Below are 6,960 nucleotides of genomic sequence, written 5' to 3'. Positions count from 1 at the left end.
AAAAAAAAAAAAAAACTAAAAATAGAACTACCCTATGACCCAGCAATCCCACTGCTGAGTATACACCCAAAGGAGGAGAATTCAATTTATCAAAAAAATATCTGCACTCCCATGTTTATTGCAGCACTATTTGCAATAGCAAAGATTTGGAATCAACCTAAGTGTCCGTCAATGGATAAATGGATAAACAAATTGTGGTACATGTATACAATGGAATACTACATAGCCACAAAAACAGTGAAATCCTGCCATTTGCAACAACATGAATGGAACTGGAGAACAGTGTGTTCAGTGAAATAAGCCAAGCACGGAAAGACAATCTTGCATGTTCTCACTCATATGCGGGAGCTGAATATTAACAGCAATTGATCTCATGGAGACAGAGAGTAGAATAATGATTACCAGAGGCTGGGAAGGGTAGTGTGGAGGGGGATAAGTGGGATGGTTAATGGATGCAAAAATATAGTTAGATAGATAGAATGGACAATATTTGATAGCACAAGAAAGTGACTATAATCAACAATAAGTTAGGGTATACTTTGAAATAATTAAAAGAGTGGAACTGGAATGTTCCTAACACAAAGAAATGATAAATGCCTGAGGTGATGGATACTTTGATTATCCAGATTTGATGAATTCACATTGTATGCCTGTATCAAAACATCACATGTGCCCTGTAAAGATATATAACAATTATGTACCCATAATAATTAAAAATTTAAAAGTAAACAAAACAAAATGAGGGGGATATGCCTTTTTTCTGTCCATCCCATTTCCAGTACCCCTATTTATTCTACCCACAAGCCCATTTTCTCCCAGAGCAGATTAGGGTTGGGAAAGTCGTCCCCTCAAGTTGTCCTCTCTCTTCTCCGCAGGGCCCCATCTGAGCCTGAGCTGTTGCTCCTTCTGTCCTCCCACCTAAGCCACCTCAAGGCATCTTTAGAGCTGGTACCAAGCACTGGAGCTAAGTGGTGGAAACAAAAATGAATAAGACAGGCTCCTATACCCCACTTAGGAAGCTCACAATCTGATAGGAAATTGAGTGCAAATCTCCAATGTACACACAACATCTTCAATTTATTTCTATGACAAACCTGTTTTCCTGCCCTAGGGCCAGGCCTACATGACAGTTATCCCTTCCCCAGCCCCCCAAGGCAGATGGAAAGCTGGAGCTGGAAAATGGAAACAAAGGACATTCTTCTATTCACTCGGTCAAACTTTCATTCCTTCAGCACGCTTTTATTCAGTTTCCAAACCACCATAGTAGGCGCTGTGAAGAATGCAGAGAAAGATGGCACATCTGCCCTTCAAGAGTTTATAGTAGCCTAGAAGAAAAGTGATAATGATAAGGAAAACCCCCATCTATTACTTGGCATGTCAGCCACCTGAGACCCCCACCCCTCACGGAAGACCTCATCAACATAATACTAACCTGTTACCTGGTGCATCAACTAACCTATTACCTGGTGCATTAACATAATACTAACCTATTACCTAACACATTAACTAACCTGTTACCTGGCAGCATCAGCCACCTGAGACCCCACCCCTCGGACCACCCCAACTTAATAAAAGTGGGAAAAATTGGGTAGATGGGGCTCAGAATTTGGTGGCAAGACCCCTCTGAGCCCCTCTGAGAATGAACCTTGATTCTCCAACTCTCCATGTGCCACTCAGTTTGTCCCCAGAACCATCCGCTGTAACACTTGCTGCAACAATTCCACAAAGATCTTACATTTGTCTAGCATTTGTACGTGAAATACGGAGAAATCACAATATTTCATGATTACTCTTTCCTTTCATGTGAGGGACCTGAGTGTGAACAGGACCAGAATCCACATCTTCAGATCACAGGGCCACAGCACTTTCCATTCTGTCAACATGCTTCTGGACGATGTGAGCAAGGGCAGGGCGTGGTGATTGAGTGACACAGATGGAATGGGCAGGAAGCACAAGTACCTTGGCCCTGTTAGAGCCCCGCATGCATCTTGGAGTGATGGCAGGGGAGGCTCTAAGTAGGCAGGGATATTAGGTACCTTGCACACAGTCTGGGATCCTGGAGATGGGCCTACACCCAGAGAGTTTAGGAAAGGTCACACTTGCATTTTAGATAGTGCCTTTGGGCAGCTTTGAGGAACATGATGGGGGAAGCCTGAGATACCAGTCAGGGATTGATCACAAGAGACCAGGCAAGAGATGGAGAAGGCAGGAACTGAAATGTGGCAGTATGGACCCTGAGAAGAGAAAGTAAGGGAGGAGACAAACCAAGGCTTCTGACCTAGGTGCCCTGATCCATTATCCTGCTTAGGGAACACAGGGAAAGGGCAGATAATGGGCACAGTCGAGCAAGGCTGAGCCTGTGGTACATCCATGAGAAGGTGTCCAGAAGGCAGGTGGATAGTCTAAGCTAGTGCCCAGGTGGGAGCTTTGGACTAGATTTAGATCCGGTACTTCTAGCCTATGGTTGGAGGTATGAGCATGGTGAAGATCATGTAGGGAAGACAGATTGGGTGGGAAGGCCAAAGCTTGGACGGATACCCACATTTAAGGGCCATGGGGCCAAGGAGGAGGGAAACTGAGGAGTGATCAGGCCAGGAGTGATTCTAGATTCTAGCCAACATGAATATGTCACAAGGCTCAGATTCTTCTCTTGCAAGCCTGGAAGCCTTAAGTTAGATTTTTTTTTTTTTTTTTTAGGCAGGGTCTCTGTTAGAGACAGGATAGAGTACAGTGTCATCATCACAGCTCACTGCAACCTCAAACTCCTGGGCTCAAGGGATCTTCCGGTCTCAGCCTCCAAGTAGCTGGGACTACAGGTGCCCACCACCACACCTGGCTAACTTTTTTACTTTTTGTAGAGCCAGGGTCTCACTATTGCCCAGGCTGGTCTCAAACTCCTGGCCTCAAGTGATCCTCCCACCTTTGCCTCCCAAAGTGCTAGGATTACAGACATGAGCCACCATGGGCCCTGCCACAAGTTAGAATTTTTATTTGCTCTGTTTGGTTGTGAGAATTTAATGAGATATGTATGGCACTCACTGTGACCTTGTGCTACGCTAAAAACTTGGCAAATAGTAGCTATTATTTTTATCCAACAAATTTATTGAGCACCTGTTATATGCAAAGCAGACAGTCTGCAGAGACTCAGGCTCTAGCTTCATGGAGTCTACAATCTAGGGGGCCACAGTCTCCTGCTCCTCCCTAATGATCATTTCTGCTTGGTCTTAGGCTTCTGCTGTGGGCCAGGAGCCTAGGTGTCCCCAAGACACAGAAGTGCCCCTTCTCTCCCAAATCCTGGGGTACTACTGTCAATCATCCCGGCTTATAAATCTGATATCTGGGATAATTATTAGGTGCCCACTGTAAACCTGCCACACGCTCCATTCCATGGCACGGGAGGAGGGGTTTGCTGGAGCAGAAATCTCAACGTGACAGGAGAGCAAAGGAAATAGCTGACAGGGAGGAAAGAAACCTGGTCTGGGGCTCAGAAGGTCTGGGCTGCAGGCCTGGCTCCACCCACCCTGGCCCGGTAGCCTCAGACAACTCATTTTCCCTTCCTCAGCTTTTGCTTTCTCATCTGTGTAAAGGGATCATCAAACTATTTATTGATTTTACCTTTGGGCCAGATGTAGGGGGCCGTGCAAATATTATGTTCAGATCATTGAAACTGTCCTTGCTTAATGCCACCCAAACAAGATGAAAGGCTTGCTTGTCACAAATGAGTGAAATGACAGCCAGTTGGCAACGTCCAACACACACACAGGCACTCTCAGGAGAAGAGAGCACAGAGGACCACTCCCAGCCCAGGGCTCCCGCCCGCCCTCAAATCCTCCTGTCTCTGGCCTTTCATCTTGCCACAGGCACACTAGTGGCATATGTCCCTGTAATTGCCTATGTTCCCTGTCCCTTCAATCCTTACCACCGCAGCCCATTCCTTACAGAGAAACCGTCCTCTCTCTCTCTCCTCTGCATGGCTCTTCTAGGGGATAATGCCTGGTATGGTGACTCTCCAGGGAATCCCCCTGCTCCAAGAAGCCCTGGCAGAGTACAGGTCCCCTGTTTGTTTCCTCAATTCTGGGCCAGTGTTCTTTCCTTCCCACTGAGGTCCCCTCCACCCTAAAGAGGAAAGGGCTATGTGCATGTTTAGGAGGCAGGGAGTGAGGAAGAGGACATAATTTCAGATACTATAAGACTCAAAGGTTTTATTATCTAGGCAACAATATTCTACTCTAAATGGGATAGGTCCTAGACACTCTGTGAACAACGGGTCTGACCTTCAGAGAATCTATTTAATAGTTGGCTACCCTCTCCCCTGCCCCACAGGGTTTTCCTCTGCTTTGGGCGAACCTACCTTTCCTTCCCTCTCCCGAGCCTGTCCACCTGTCCACCAAGACCTTGAGTCCACCTTCAGGTGAGATACCAAATTCCCTCTCCCTGAACTCCACCCTCCATTTAGCTCTCAGGGAAATGGCCTTTTGAAACTGGCCACAGAATAACCAGGAGATCTAGGACTCCTGGGGCGCCACTTCCCGCCCACGTGTGGGTCCCTTCAGTGCACCTCACTCTGCCCCAGCCTGGTCCAAGGCTGCTCCTCGCTTTGGGGCAGAGGGAGAGGAGACTTGGCAGAGTACAGCTGTCATCCCCTTTATCTCTCCAGCACCCTGCCCCAAGGGCTCTGCAAGGCAAAATGGGTCATAAAAGGATTAAACAAATAAAACAGATGATCTATTAATTAAGGACTTTAATTAGCCCAGGCCTAGGCTGAGCAAGAGGAAAGGGTGGGCTGGCGCAGAGCAGACTGGGGAAAACGAAGCTGAAAAATCAGTGCTGGGTTAGGTTAGTGAGGTTCTTGGGGTGACTCTGCCTTCTAGATCTGGGAAATAAATGTCCATGGGAATGAATGGGTAAGATATTTTGTCTCCCAGAACTTTCTAGAACCTAATACCAAGGGGAGAGGAACAGGAGAGCCTGAATCATAGGCTTGTGGGTGTAGAAGTTTCTCCAGGGTGGTGGGTGTGGGGTGCTTGCCATGGAGGGAGGACTGAGGCAGGTTGACTCCCAGCTGGGGCTCCCCTCCCGCTCCAGCGGAGGAGCCGCTGTCCCATCCTGGCCCCCCATCTCTTCCCTCCTCCTTCCTCTCTTTCCACTCTCCCTTCTCCCCCTCTCTTCTCCCAGAATTTCTCTCTTTCCCTCCAGGCTGGGCCACCTCACCCCCTCCCCTTTCCCTTTCCTGTAACTGAAGCTGTTGTTGGGAGTTGGAGGAGCTGGGCTGGTTTGAAAGGAGGCCTCGCTGCTTTTCAGGGAGGAATTGAAACCGTGGAGCTGGGGGTGAGGGGAGGCAGCAGAAGGGGAGGGGGCGCCTTGAGAAATCAAAGCGGCTGCAGCTCCATCTGGGAAACCAACTTTGATTTACTAGCAAGGACCTGGCTCGCCAACTACCCCCATCCTTGCCCACTCCCCCTCCTTTCCTGAACTTTGCTTTGTGACAATAACTGGGGGATGGGGGCACTGACCCCCTCCCCCAACCTGCAAGCCTGCTCTTATCCGGAGGAGGAAGGCCTGGGGGACTCTGGCTAAGCCAGGCTGCAGACACTTCTGAAGGGGGCCCAGCATCTCAGGAACTGGGTAGAGGGTATCCCTGGGAAGCACGAAGGCCAGAGGCCCAGGCAGCCTGGCCCAGGCAGACTTGGCTCTGCTCTGGCTTTGGGGCTGAGATGCGGGCGGTGAGGGGAGGAGGCCGGGGCTTTTTCATCTGTCTGTGGCCTTCCTCTCAGAACTGGGGGACGTGGGGGCTGGGTGTGGGTAGTAAGAGTCAAGAAAAGAAAGTGACTGAGAAGAAAAAGGAAAATCTATTTTAACCGACTATTTTGTGTTGCAATTCAGTGTGAGCCGTGGACAACTCTGGGTTGTGGTGGGGGCTCAAGGCCATTTTGGGTAGAAGAGCTACCTCTCTCCTTCCTTCCTCTCTTGTCGCCTCTGTTTCACTCTTCTTCTCTGTCAAATGCTTAAACTCCTCAAGGTTTAAGACTCTCTCTAACCAAACCCCTGCAATCGAAATAGGATCCTGAAGATCCTAAGCCCCAGCGCCAGAGTTGACATTCAGAACAAAGTGGGTCATAACTCAAGGAAATGCTTCTGCGTGTTACTGGCTGGCTCCACGTGGGTATGGGACAGAGGGGTTTTAAGCCCCTGGACTCCTGGGTTCTAGACAGAACCCCCTTCTCCGGAGCCTCCACTGCACCAGTAGTTTTCAGCAATGCAGGACTGGGGTTTGCCTGTTAGGAATACAGATTCCTGGGCCCTGTCCACCGATCCAAATTTATAATCCTCAAGTGATTCTTATGCACACTCTAGAACTATCTGCCTTCCAGACCACTCAGTTAGCTTTCAGAACACTGGTTACTCTTGGCAGCTACCTAGTTCTGCTCTGTCCCCTACTCTGACACATTCAAGGCCTTTTAAAATCTAACCCCAATGGATCTTTCCAGCATTAACTTCTACCATACCTCCCCACTGTGATGGAAGATGGATGGATTGGCCCTCAGCATCCATTCCCACCTGCTTCCTGTACTGCAGAGGTTGGAAGCCAAAAACCTCATCTCCCAGCCTCCCTTGCAGCTAGAGCTCTGGATGCAAAATGCACTCTTTTGAGATTTGGAAAATGGAAGGGAAAATGAGGCCGTGCTTCTCTGACTATTTCTGCTGACAGGCAAGGCCCTGGAGATGACCTTTGTCTCGCAGTAGCACCCAGTGTTCAGTCTCCGTGACAGCAACAGCAGCAGTGGCACTGAGTCCGAGGTGCAGCTCTGGGCCTACATCCTTGACTTAGTTCCAGCAGCAGCCTCCTCATCCCCCTACCTGCTTGTGGCAGAGGTGGCAGCTCCTACTGGAGGATCATTTCTCTGGCTTCATACAGTCTGCTCCTCCAGTCCATACAACAATTTTTTTTTTTTTTTTTTT

The sequence above is a fragment of the Propithecus coquereli genome, unplaced genomic scaffold, assembly GCF_000956105.1.
Source record: "Propithecus coquereli isolate 6110/MARCELLA unplaced genomic scaffold, Pcoq_1.0 Scaffold598, whole genome shotgun sequence".
NCBI classification, from domain to species: Eukaryota; Metazoa; Chordata; class Mammalia; order Primates; family Indriidae; genus Propithecus; species Propithecus coquereli.
This window is presented reverse-complemented; position numbering follows the sequence as displayed.